Source organism: Mercenaria mercenaria, chromosome 19 (genome assembly GCF_021730395.1).
Source record: "Mercenaria mercenaria strain notata chromosome 19, MADL_Memer_1, whole genome shotgun sequence".
Classification (NCBI taxonomy): domain Eukaryota; kingdom Metazoa; phylum Mollusca; class Bivalvia; order Venerida; family Veneridae; genus Mercenaria; species Mercenaria mercenaria.
In genome coordinates, this window is record NC_069379.1 from 26,460,094 (window position 1) to 26,474,754 (window position 14,661).

Below are 14,661 nucleotides of genomic sequence, written 5' to 3' on the forward strand. Positions count from 1 at the left end.
TCGTGAAAACGTTGAAATTGTGGCTCCAATATTGATTGTTCCTTCCACAGATTACAATCTTTATTATGATGATGTTCCAATAATAATAGGCACAAATCTAATTAGAGAATGTGCTAATATGTGTAATTCAGAAAATGAAGAAATACCAGATGAATGGAAATCAGCTTTCATGTCTATAGCTGGTACTAATATTGGCATTGTCAAAGCCACGAAGAAAATTACTCTTCATCCAATGGAAGCAACAACTATCACGGGATTTGTACGGAAATCTGGTGTTGTAAATTCCGCTGTAACTGAACCCGTTGATGAGTTCTGCCTGGGAGCTGTTGCAGTTTGCCCAAGGGTTGTATCGTTGAGAAACCCTGGTAATACATCACGCGTACCAATTCGTGTTTGTAACCTAAGTGCCAAGATGGTTACTATACCTGCCAAGGCTAATATATGTCAGCTGAATGAGGTTTCAGTTCTCCGCAGTGCACCAATCTTCGAAGATAGTCCTTTAGTTACTTCTTCATCCAGTTGTCTTTTGATGCATCACCAACTGCACGTCCATCACCATCTGCAAGAATCCATCCGCAGTCTGCACCTGAAATAGAAAGCAAAACAAATATAGATGAGACATTAAAAACATCTTATGGGATAACTTTAGAGAATTCACAGTTATCTATAGAACAAAAGGCCAAGGTCTATAATCTTTTTAACAAATGGGACAGCATATTTCCAAAATCAACTACTGACCTTGGTCACACAACAGCAGTTAAACACAACATAGAATTAACGGACCAGAAACCCTTCAAAGAACCTTACAGACGTGTACCTCCAGCACTATTTAGAGAAATCAAAGAACATATACAGGAAATGCTAGACGTAGGAGCCATTCGTGAATCAAAAAGCCCGTGGTCTTCAAATGTGGTCATAGTCAGGAAAAAGGACGGATCCATTCGATTTTGTATCGATTTTAGGAAACTTAATTCAAAAACGAAAAAGGATGCTTATCCAATCCCTAGAATTGAGGACACTCTTCACCAACTTGCAGGATCAAAATTATTTTCCAAATTAGATTTAAAGTCCGGATATTGGCAAGTGGAAATAGATGAAACAGACAAAGAAAAAACGGCCTTCCAGGTTTGGGGATTAGGATTCTATGAGTGCAATAGAATGCCTTTTGGACTTTGCAATGCGCCGGTGACCTTCCAGAGACTGATGGAACGTTGTATGGGGGACCTCAACCTGAAAGACTGCTTGATCTATCTAGATGATATTATTATTTATTCAGAAAACCTCGATTCTCATATAGATCGTTTGGACAGAGTTTTTCAACGACTAGCTGAATACAACCTCAAAGTTAACCCAAAGAAGTGTGAATTTTTTAGAAACAGTACCACTTACCTAGGTCATGTAGTTTCTGCAGCAGGTATCCACGCAGATCCAGCAAAACTTGAAGCTGTTAAAGACTGGCCAACTCCTAAATCCGTCAAAGATGTTAGGAAATTCCTAGGTTTTGCAGGATATTACCGGCGCTTCATAAAAGGGTTTGCATCCATTGCAAGACCATTAAACAACCTTCTCATAGGGCAGCCTATTAAGAAGAAGAGAGGTGAGAGGACAAAATTCAAGAAAATTCCGTTCAGATGGGAGGCAGTTCAACAAACCGCATTTGATGAACTTAAAACTCAGCTTACCAATCCCCCGATACTTGCGTATGCTGACTATAGCTTACCATTCAAAGTCCACACAGATGCTTCCTCAATAGGACTTGGGCTATGTTATATCAAAATCAAGACGGCAAAGAAAGGGTTATTGCCTATGCAAGCAGAAGCTTAAAGCCAGCAGAGAAGAATTATCCAGCTCACAAGCTTGAATTCCTCGCCCTTAAATGGGCCGTGTCGGAAAAATTCCATGACTACTTATATGGGGCACGGTTCGAGCTTATAACTGACAATAATCCTCTCACATATGTTACCACCAGTGCTAAACTAGACGCTACAAGCCACCGCTGGCTTGCGTCTTTGGCAAACTATGACTTTGTTCCGAAGTACCGAAAAGGAAAACAGAATGTCGATGCAGACAGTCTGTCGAGAATGAAGGAGAATGATCTCGTTAACATTCCAAAAGAAGTCATTAAAGCGGTATTTCAGTCTTCCTTGATATCTGTTAACAGCTTAACAGACTCGGTTCTTTTGCCCGATCACAAAGCGCCTGAAAAAGATCCACCTTCGATACCAGATGATATGTTATATGCCAACAGTTTATCCTCCAAACACTGGACTAAGGCCCAGAAACAAGACAAGATTATTTCTATTATCATTGACCACCTAACAAAGGGTACCAAACCAGCTAAGACAGATACACCGCATATCCATACTTACCTGAGAGACTGGTCAAAACTTGTCTTAATAAATGGAGTACTTTACAGGCGTACACTGGTGAATGGGGAAGACAGGACACAGTTGGTGCTACCTGCCAACATACGTGATGATATTTTCCAGGCGTTACATGACGATTTAGGTCATCAAGGCCGGGATCGTACAAAGGAAAGGTTCTACTTTCCAGGAATGGATGCGTTCATCGCCGACAAAGTCAAGAATTGCGGCCGCTGTATTCGTCGTAAAACGCTGGCTACAAAAGCGAAACTGGTGCCCATTGAATCGACTGCACCAATGGAAATACTTTGTTTAGATTTTCTGTCTCTTGAACGCAGCAAGGGTGGCTATGAAGACATCTTAGTCATAACGGATCATTTCAGCCGTTATGCGCAGGCGTTTCCTACAAAGAATCAAACCGCCAAAACGACGGCAAGGATCCTTTTTGACAACTTTATTGTCCATTACGGCTTCCCAGCATCAATACATAGTGACCAAGGGCCAAATTTTGAGTCCCATCTCATTAAAGAGCTTTGTAACATCGCCGGAATCGAAAAGACGAGGACCACCCCGTACCATCCAATGGGAAACGGCGAAGTCGAACGCTTTAACCAGACATTACTGAAAATGTTAGGCACTCTAGAAGAACATAAAAAGTCAGATTGGAAGGCACACGTATCTATCCTAGTTCATGCATACAATGCGACACAACATAAAAGTACAGGATATTCGCCCTACTTCCTGATGTTTGGACGACATCCACGCTTGGCTATTGATGCTTTTCTGGGATTGCCGACAGACACACTATCAGCTGGAACACAAACAGAGTATCTGATAAAGCTTCGAGACAGATTAAAATCCGCCTACGAGAAGGCCCGCCAGATTGCTAGAACGACAGGAATAACAAACAAAGCAGCCTATGATGACAGAGCTCGAAGTACAGTTCTTTATCCTGGAGATATTGTGCTAGTGCGTAACGTCACAATTAGGGGAAGACAGAAACTAGCTGATCGTTGGGAACATCATCCATATGTGGTTGTACGTAAAGTTCACGAAGATACGCCTGTGTACGAAGTCAAGAGGGAAGGAAATCGACACAAGAAATCTCGGATTCTGCATCGAAATCTTCTTCTACCCTTTATGACTATAACAGACAATCAGGAAACAAAAGTCCAATCATCTACATCAGATGACTATAATGCAGATGATACTCACCAAGTACCAGCGCAGGAGGACGTCCCGAAATATGTTATTCCACAGCGGAGATCTCCAGAAGTATCACCATCAGTAAGCCCTACCACAAGTCCTACTTCGTCACGTCAGAGGAGACCAACACGAATGCGTCAGAAGCCAAAGTGGATGATGAAAGGAGATTTTATGATATAGACAGTGAATGACTAAGTGTTTATTGAATACTTTGCGAAACACTTGTGCAAAGAGAAAACTGTTTTACTTACCTGAATTGTTTTAATCTGTATGAATGATTGAAAGTAAGCGATGAGTGTAACTTATAATACAAATAATGTTATACGTACCTATCAGTTGTCCTCAATAGAGTTTTGTCGATGACTTCTTTATTAGATGATTGGAACTTCTGATGAGAGTACAAGTTGATAAATTGGTATAAACAATTAAATATTGTGTTGCTTTTGTACTAATGACGGTAATACTTACCTGCAGATATACCTTTATACTTACCTGATATATTGATAGAAATGCTTACCTCTGAGTAGGTATATTTACCTACAGATGGATGATTTGTTTTATTGGTCGCTTTTGTGCTAATGGAAGTATTACTTACCTGCACATGTACCTTCATACTTACCTAATATATCGAAAGAAGAAAAACTTACCTGTTATTCAGGATATTTATCTCTAGAGGGATTAATCCATCGTCATAGATAATACCTCTGTAGTAGATATTATCAAAATTAAGTCTATGACAGTGTAACTCGTCACATGTGGGGTACACTTCACGATGTTTTTGTGAATTATTGTGTCCTTACTAGTGATATACTCTGTGTTTTACCCGTATTTTAACATCTATATATGATTTGAATTTTGATCTAGGGTTAAATGTCGGGACGACATTTCAGTAAGTGGGGGGAGTATGTCGTAGAGTAAAAAGTTAAATGGAAATATAAAGTGAAATAAAAATTGGTTATTGAATTTTTGTTTAAAGCTATCCTTTTATAAAAGAGTGACAGCTTTAAGATAAGTGATACTCAACAATGATCCTATACGCCACACATCCAAATGTCCCGTTATCCTGTTATACTACCCCTCCGCTAACAAAAGCTAACCTTTCACCCATGGCTTTGTATATCGATGTTCATGAATACTGATTTGCTTCATTGCACTTAGTCTTTATGCATCGATATATTTAGACATGATATGATATATATATGCAATAAATTATCTTTGATAATTACATCTATTGTTTCAGTAAGTTGCAGTTGAGCCATTCCCAAAGCGAACCCATCGTCTACCAAACAAAAACTTTGATGTAAGGGTATTAGCTAGCCCTTGGCAAATTAGCCCTTCGTCATTGACATATTTTTAACGTTTGTAGATTACTTTGACGACTGTACGCACTTTAACTACGCAAGACTTCCCACACATGTCATGTGTTTTGTTGGGTTGTTGTAGTAACAACGACACTGTTTAGGTCGTATGGTATGGCGACTTTTGATGATAGAGGGAGTCCCAAGGTAGCCCGTCAGGTACGTTACAAGATAAGCTGAACTCAAACTATGACTTATTCCAGTTAGCTCTCTGTGACAATGTTTCAGTATAGGGCCTCTATGAAGTCAGATACTCAGTATTCCGTTTACAAATTTTGCAATTCTTCTGTACGTTCATTTAATATAATTAAGTTTATCCATTTGTTAGCCACAAGAATTGCAAATATTTAATCTGAAAATTGTGCATGTGACTTAATAAAGGTCCTATGCCGAAAACAGAGAGATATAAAATTTGTAAAGAACAGTCCTCGTACTGTCTTTTATTTAAGACATTTTATCATTTGACAATAGTTCGGATATATCATCAATAAAAGACTGCACGTCTCCATCTTCCACGCCCATATCAGACAGATCATCAGCCTGGCCACCAACAGCAAGTGTTTTATACTTAACATTATCTTCAGTAAATGGAAGTGAATAGACATCTTGCTTTATTTTACCTTTAGCATATAATAAGTCCACATTTGTTTCTGCTCCGTCATTGGGAAAGGCAATGGCCTTAACATATTCATCATCACATGACGTTTGTGATTCACCTGGGTTGGAAACTTCAAGTGTAACTTTTGAATTACTAGGTGTGATATCTTCGAGAAAATTTTGACCAGCTTTGTACTCAAAATCTTTCAAGGTTTTACTGTTTCCACTAGGCAAGACTGCTGTTTTGTCAATTGTTTCAGCAGTTTGAGATAAAATCGATGCTTCCCTTGAATCAGAATCTAGGGAATCGACACTTTCTGTTGTGCGCAAACTTTCGTCTGAGTGCTCATCCTGATAACAATGAACAGCCGGTATATTGCCTATACCGTCATATATGGGTATACGCTTCATATTGACTTCTGTCCTAGCCTCTTTATTCTGGTTATTTCTGAAGGACTGAAAATGGTAATTAAAATTGTAAATTTATACAAACATTTTTGGAAAATACATGAACTTTACTGAGAGAAAAACAAACTGTTTTATTAAGCGGTTCAAAATATTATATAAATATTGCATTCCTGAGAAGGTGAAATAAAAAAGTTCACCGCGAGATATATGAATATCGACCGAGGCGCCATCCGAGGTCTGTATTCATATTTTGAGGGGTGAACATTTTTCATATCACCCTCTCAGGAATGCAATATTTATTTTATTATATCGAAAGGTTATAAGGGTCAAAACATTTACTGGAAAATCAACATAATAATTTATTTAACATCAAAAAGTAATTACTAACCAAATAATGAAGACAGAATTAAAGAGTCTTTACTTGTTAGCACTCATAATTTGTTGCGACTTTGCTGTGTTATAAGACTTTTTGGATAGATTTAGTCGAGACGTTTACATATCGCTGACCCCTATATTTATTCTAATACTAGTATTTCAAAATTGCGTGAATCAGTAACATTCGAAAAGCGGTGACAACTTTCTTTTTCTAAACGAAACATGTAAGTGTGAGCAGTCATTTTCTTAGTTAGATCATTTCCATTTCGATTCAATATTGGATGAAAAGTTGTTTTAGAAATATTTTGCACTTAAAAAATTCGGCCGGGTTCGCACATGCAAGAGCACCAGAAAAGGGTATTTTATTTCTAAAGTATAATTATATAAGCGCCTTGTCTGAATATGCATCGACTCAGTCTATTAATCAATGCGAAAGTACGATCTCTCAACGGGTGATATGAAAAAATAGTATCACATGCACAGAAAAGCAAAATAATGCTGTTGCGTATGTGATATGAAATTATGGATCATATCACCTGCGCAGAAATTGAAAATAACGATTTTGCGCATGAGTTATAACATTACTGGGGAATACGATATATTATTCAAGTTAAACTGATGGGAAATTTGCATTGGACATTTATGTGAGGTGTAATAATAATGACATGAATATCAACGGTAGCATATTACTGCCCCGAGAAAGCTACATAGTTCTTGTGATAACAAATCATTATAATTTCTTTTGCAATTTTATTGCATATCTGACTCGGCAGCCTAGTGGTAGAGCGTCCGCTTCGAGTGCGAGACGTAAAACAATGGTACTAGTAGCTTCCTCTCAGCATTAAGAGCATAGTGCTAGGACTGGCCCATTGTCAGTATAATGTGACTGGGTGGAGTATCATGCCACGTGTCTACGGCGTGATATTCCAGTGAGGCAGCACTATAAAGTTGGGCATTGTGCTCACTGCTACAAGTAGACATCGTCGTTTATATGACTGAAAAATTGTTCGAAAAGACGTTAAACCCGGACACACAACACATACACAACTGACTGATAGTGACACATGTCTCGTTATAGCTACCGCAATCGCAAAAAAGATATAAATCGGCTACCGATATAGCTATTTATAAATAGATTTTGACGATTGGAATATATTTGTTTGTATCCAGATGTCAACGCTGGTTTGCAAGCTTTTTTAATCTAAAATACAAAAAAATCCCCAAAAGATGAAACCTATGTATTTTCTTAATTTCTCAAAAGCTATAGAACTGGTTTCGTGTAAAATCGCATGCTCTTTGTTATCGCAGGATCCCATTTTTTGTGACAGACAGACGGACAGATGAACGAGCATACGTAAAGGCTGCCGAAATAAAATGATGTTCATATTTTTCGTTTTCCTTTTTCTGTATATAAAAGGTTAATACAGGCCGTAATAAAGGCACTGTCCTAACGGGCATTACTAGGATAACAACCTTAAACGATAAACAAATGGTAAAAGTGTAAGAATTACAAATACATTTACATTCTAGATAAGCTTCAGCATTATAACGAACAATTATTTAATCGCAATAAATCTAAGATATCCAGTTATCTCGGGACAGAAATATGCCACTATAAATATCGGCTGTAAGTTCTTTCTTTTTCATCTGATAATCGTGTTAAGTCTTGCAGACAAAGACAAAACGTTTGCAGAAAGTAAATTCGAGAGTATTCCATTTTGTTTACCCTTTCAAAGGGAAAGGCAAGGAAAGGCCTGTCCAGATTATAGTAAACTATATCAACGTTGCATTTTAAAGAGCAGTGTTAGAGAACACTCAGTTTTATTGTAATAGAGTACCGCTTACGCCTGCATTAGGGGGTGTGAGGGGTCTTGCAAGTTTCATATCCCCACATGAACAGACTCAATCAGAACGGGTCTGCTATTGTGTTTCTTTGTTGATTTCTATACTTCCAAGAGATCGTTTCATAGATTTTATTAACTGTCACAACAGCAGTCTCAAAGTGCCTTGTATCGGCTATAAAAAAGTCTCCCCGTACTTGGATTCAGTATTGTTATTTTCCTGGTCTTTTGGTATCATGGAGAACACTAATTTTTACCGTGGTAGAATACCATTTTAATTGGTGTTAGGGGCGGGAGGGTCTTGCATATTTCATCACCTTTCTTGAACAGACTCAATCGAATCGTGTCTGGTATTATGTTTCTTAGTTGCGTTCTTTGTTTCCAAAGAATCTTTTATTGTTTCCATTGGTTTCTCATAATATTGTTCAGGAGATAATAATTTAAAAACTCATAATATATTCATTTTTACCTTTTCTACAACTGGATTACCGTCATAGTCGATAAACAGGTATTTGCTTGTGACGTACTCGCTGTTTTCCTCTACTAATCTCCTAATTACTCTTGGACGAGCGTATTCGGCATACAGTTTCAGAACCTCACATTCCTCGCAATCCAGTGTCAAAACACAGGCACTTGTGTCTATTATGTACGTAATATGTCCGCGCTTTGTTTTGTATTCATGCAGTTCAGTGAAGTCTTCCAATAATACAGAAAGCACTACCGTTTCTGAAACCCCAGTTGTTTTCATTATTGTTGTAATGGTATGATAGAGAAACATACAGTACTCCTCAGATTTTAGAATCTGACTTTCAGACGGCAGTAATCTCTTGATTAGTTCTATGATGAAATCATCGCCAATCTTTTCCCACTGCACCAACTCTTTGCAGCTATATGCAGAACTTCTAAATATACCTTTTCTTTTACTTCCTATTCTTTTCACCACTGACAATGCATTTGTGTCATATTTTCTAAATTTACAAGGAATGTCTTCATCATCAGACGTAAAAGGCAAATTTATGTCTTCCCTCTGTCGTTTACCCCTACTGCCATTTGTTATTTTGATCGGGAATTTACCTGTACCGCCGTTAGCCACTTTACTGAGAGCCATCGATACATTTTCTATAATTTCTTGGTTACTTTGCCTGGCTGGTAGGCCTTTGATAACGGCTCTGGTTGCATTTTGACTCTACAGAGACTCCCACAGACGTCATTGCAACTCTGTGTGTGGATAACATTATGTAACGCCATTACTTGCAGTGGGGATTGACCAGATAGTTTGGGGTTGAATTTTAGCATATCTAAATTAGGATATGCTAAGTTAAGATTTTCTTGAAAATGATTCAGTTCTCTTGACTGCTCCGATTCCTTTGGCATCAATGGCGGACTTCTGTAAAAGAAACAGTGGTATGAATAATATACATTTATCAAACAACAATGGCGGATATATATATATATTAAATGTTACTCCTGCACAAATATATAATAAATAAAAAAGAAAAAACATTTAATGGGTTTCCTCTATCTGTATTTCTGTCTACCTACCGGTTTCATATCATAATAACAATAACAATGTCTGCCCTGGTGATTATGATATGAAATAGAGAAAAGTGCAAACCGGTAGGTAGACAGAAATACAGATAGAGGAAACCCATTGGATGTTTTTCTTATATATATATTACGTAACTGTGCACAGTGTTTGCTAGGTATTGTATACTACGTACTTTCCGTGCTTACAACATATAGTCGTATAGAAAATTGTTGCTTTTATTAGTTAGATTTATGACAATAACTCATATTTAGACTGTCATTACACGAATATGTATCTTATTTTTATGTTAATATCATAACATTTGTAAAACAAAATGCCCTATTGGTGTAACACAAGGGCATGCATTTCTGTTTGGTTTAGAATTATAATGCTATCGCAGCTGGTATAGAGCCTCTTTATTTTTTGCATATGTCACATAGCATGTTGATGCTGCTTCCGATCATTGTTTCCAGCAAAAATAGTATGTATGCACCGCTTGAATCTTCCGAAATACATTTTAAACCCAGTATCTTGTTCTTGCTTATCTCAAAATACTGGTCATCTCGAAAAATGTCAAGTTCCGTCCAAAATACACGTGCATAAACTATCACTTTTATGTCGAATTCCGGTTATCCAAAGGTTATGCGGTCTGTCCATTTGAATTCGAGTTGCAAAGTTTGAACTTTATTATAAAACATATGCAAATTGTTGCATTTAGTTTGAATGGGATAAAAATGATGAACGAAGCAAAATACCTCATAAAGTCTTTGAACATCTCCAATGCATCGTTGTCTCCTCTTTCTTCAAGGGCGTTTTCAATTTGCTTCGGACTTGCCTCAGGACCCATAAGTTTAAGCCATTCTTCAAACAAAGCAAAAAACAAAGCAACCGTAGCTCCTTTGTTTCTCAGCTCGACCCGATCAATGATCGAATTAATCCTCATACCTTTTCTCAGTAAATGCTGCCCATTACCTGTATTTATTTATATATATTAAGTATGTACAATAAATGGAAACATGTAATAAAGCAATATGGTGCCTGCGCTAAATGTGTAGAAAATTGGGTAAAAATAACTGAGAATAACACGTGTCATTTATCAAGACATTTTGTAAAATACATTCTCAAATTCAAAATACCGTCAGCAGTACTTGTTAAAAGGTTATAAACCTTGATTTAGGAGACAAGTCTTGAATTTCAATTTTGTCATTGATCAATACCAAGACTGAGCAAAACACTTGACCAGTCACATACTAGAATTTTGAGACTTATTCTTAAATTCAGCTTTGAAACAAACTAGGACTCTGGAATACTCTAGGGCGTGGAATGAGGTGTGACAAAAACAATGTTGTACATATCAACTCTTGATAAAGACTGAAAAAAAACATTGGATGAAAAATCTACCATGAAATTAAACTGTGAAAGGAATGAGTGAACAGAAAACAGATAGCTGGGTACAAGGAGAAAACATCACTGCAAAGACTACAAGAAGATGCATAACCGGAACAGTTGAGAATATAGACAATATAACTCATTCCAGTAGGTGATGTTGCTCGCTAGGCATATATAACCTATTAGAGTAAATGATACATTGTCTTATTATGTCCTCCTTCGAAGAAGGTGGGGTATATTGTTTTGCAGATGTCGGTCGGTCGGTCGGAATGTAGACCAATCCGTTTCCGGATGATAACTCAAGAACGCTTGGGCCTAAGGTCATGAAAGTTGATAGGGAGGTTGGTCATCACTAGCAGATGACCCCTATTGATTTTGAGTCTGTATGTCAAAGGTCAGGGTCACAGCGACCCTGAATAGTAAAACGGTTTCCGGATGATAACTCAAGAACGCTTGGGCCTAGGATCATGAAAGTTGATAGGGAGGTTGGTCATGACCAGCAGATGATCTCTATTGATTTTGAGGTCTGTATGTCAAAGGTCAAGGTCCCAGTGACCCTGAATAGTAAAACGGTTTCCGGATGATAACTCAAGAACACTTGGGCTTAGGATCATGAAAGTTGATAGAGAGGTTGGTCATGACCAGCAGATAACCCCTATTGATTTTGAGGTCAATATGTTAAAGGTCAAGGTCCCAGTGACCCTGAATAGTATAACGGTTTCCGGATGATAACTCAAGAACGCTTAGGCCTAGGATCATGAAAGTTGATAGGGAGGTTGGTTATGACCAGCAGATAACTCCTGTCGATTTTGAGGTCAATATGTTAAAGGTCAAGGTCACAGTGACTCTGAACAGTTAAACAGTTTCCAGATGATAACTCAAGAACGCATAGGGCTAGGATCACAAAAGTTGATAAGGAGGTTGGTCATGACCAGCAGATGACCTCTATTGATTTTAAGGTCAGTATGTCAAAGGTCAAGGTCACATTGACCAGGAACAGTAAAATGGTTTCCGGGCAGTAACTCAAGAACGCTTGGGCCTAGTTTCAGGAAAATTGATAGTTAGATTGGTCATGATCAGCAGATGACCCCTATTGATTTTGAGGTCATTAGGTCAAAGGTCAAGGTCACATTGGCCAGGAACAGTAAAAGCAGTTTCTGATCTTCTTGTCTAAAACCACAGAGCCTTGGGCTTTGAAATTTAGTATGAATTATCATCTAGTGGTCCTCTACCAAGATGATTTAAATTATTGCCCTGGGATCTAATATGGCCCCGCCCCGGGGGTCACATGGTTTATATAGACTTATATAGGGAAAAGCTTTTAAAATCTTCTTGTCAATAACCTACAACATTTAAATTTTGACCATATGTATGGTTTTGAGTGGCAAGATGAACCTTGACATGAGTTGACCTTGACCTTGACCTAGTGAACTACTTTCACATTTCTGTAGCTACAGCCTTCAAATTTGGACCACATGCATAGTTTTGTGCACCGAAAATTGTTTTGACCTGGACATTGACCTAGTGACCTACTTTCACATTTTTGAAGGTACAGGCTTCAAATTTGGACCACACGCATAGTTTTGTGTTCCGAATTGAAATTTGACCTTGATTTTGACCTAGTGACCTACTTTCACATTTCTCAAGCTACAGTCTTCAAATTTGGACCACATGCATAGTTTTGTGTTCCGAAAAAAAGTTTGACATTGAAATTGACCTAGTGACCTACTTTCACACTTTTGAAGGTACAGGCTTCAAATTTGGACCACATGCATAGTTTTGTGTACCGAAATGAACTTTGATCTTGAGATTGACCTAGTGACCTACTTTCTGACCATTTCTGATTGTACAGACGTCAGATTTGGACTGCATGCTTATTTTTGTGTTCTGAATTGAAATTTGACATTGATTTTTACCTACTACCAACTTTCACATTTCTCAAGCTACAGTCTCCAAATTTTGACGCACTTGCATATTTCTGTCTACCGAAATGAACTTTGACTTTGAAATTGATCTAGTGACCTACTTTAACATTTCTCAAGCCACAGCTTTCAAATTTGGACCACATACACATTATATTGTACCGAAATGAAATTTGACCTTGATTTTGACCTTGAGCTAGTCTTGAAATTTGGAACATTCAACAATGGCTTAGTGGATGGCACCAATATCACTTTGTAACCTCTTGTTAGGTTAAAGGTCAAAGTCAGATTAAAACAGAATGGTAGAACTTTAATTTACAGTGAGCATATAATTTCTGTTCCTTGTGCAATTACTGAATGCATTAAGGGGGGGCATTTCGTGTTCGACGAGCTCTTGTTTAATTTTCATGTCGGTATACACTTGTATGATTATTATTAACACATTTTTGTTTGAACTTATTTATACATTAGATATTAACGTATTTCAAAATTAAACAATTACACAGTGAATAAATTAGCATACAGGCAAATATACTCTCATGAACTCACTTACCAAACAGATCAACGAAAAACAGTTTCCATGTGGCTGGATTTATAGTATAGACGAGGAAATTGAATACTTTGTTCCAGTCCAAGGGTTGCTGTGAAGTTTCTGAAATGAGAGACTGTAGCATTAGTCAAATAATGCATTCTGTAAAACAGTTGATTAGCAATATCACTTTGATTTTACTTGTTTATAATTCCGTGAGATTTACGTTAAGGATGATTTAAAAATTGATCTGATTCTGAATGTTCGATTAACTGTGATTAGGTGATCGATCTTTATGATGATAGAAAAATGAATGCAGACTTTTAGACGTTTATTCGTCCCCTGCATATGACTTCTGTGGGAAGTTATCTGCGGTTTTAAGGATAACGAATGTTGGATATCATAACTTCTATTCGTAACGCAACATATCATGATAGTTTAGTCTTACCGCGGTATTTTTTTCCAGATATGATCGGCACTTTAAGTGGAACATAGTCTTTATGTAAAAGTTTCGCTAGTTAAGATTTTTTTAGTAAAAATAAAGCTATGTGCTGACTGATAGTTTTGAAATGAATTGTTTTAAAGATATAACTTTTAACAACCCAACCGTCGTTAATATGACTGAAAAATTGTTGAAAAGACGTTTAACCCGAACACACGCACGCACGCACGCACGCACGCACACACACACACACACACACACACAATCCCCCCCCCCCCCACACACACACATACTAACTACCCAAAAACGAAATAAGTAGGCATCAATTATGCATAATCAATAGCAAATATGGTTACATCAATAAATCAAAGGTCTATATTTTGTGCTATATGAACGGTATATTGCTCGCTTGCAGGCCAACATTCCTCAATTATCTTCTGAGTGTAAACTGTGAAAAGGTATTTGATTTTCATGGTACATTCCCAGTTTGAAGACTACATTGATATTATTCATGTTACAATACAGACAGGTGATGGTAACGCCAATATTCGTAGGGGAAAACATGTTTTCAAGAATTAAACATTTACCTAAGATGGACACAGTTTTCACAGGAATTTCCTTTGTGGTTTTTCGTCCGGAGCAAGCAAAGGTTTAACTTTCATTATTCTTGGTACTGTGTGTGGAATATCGCTTTCCTGATTCA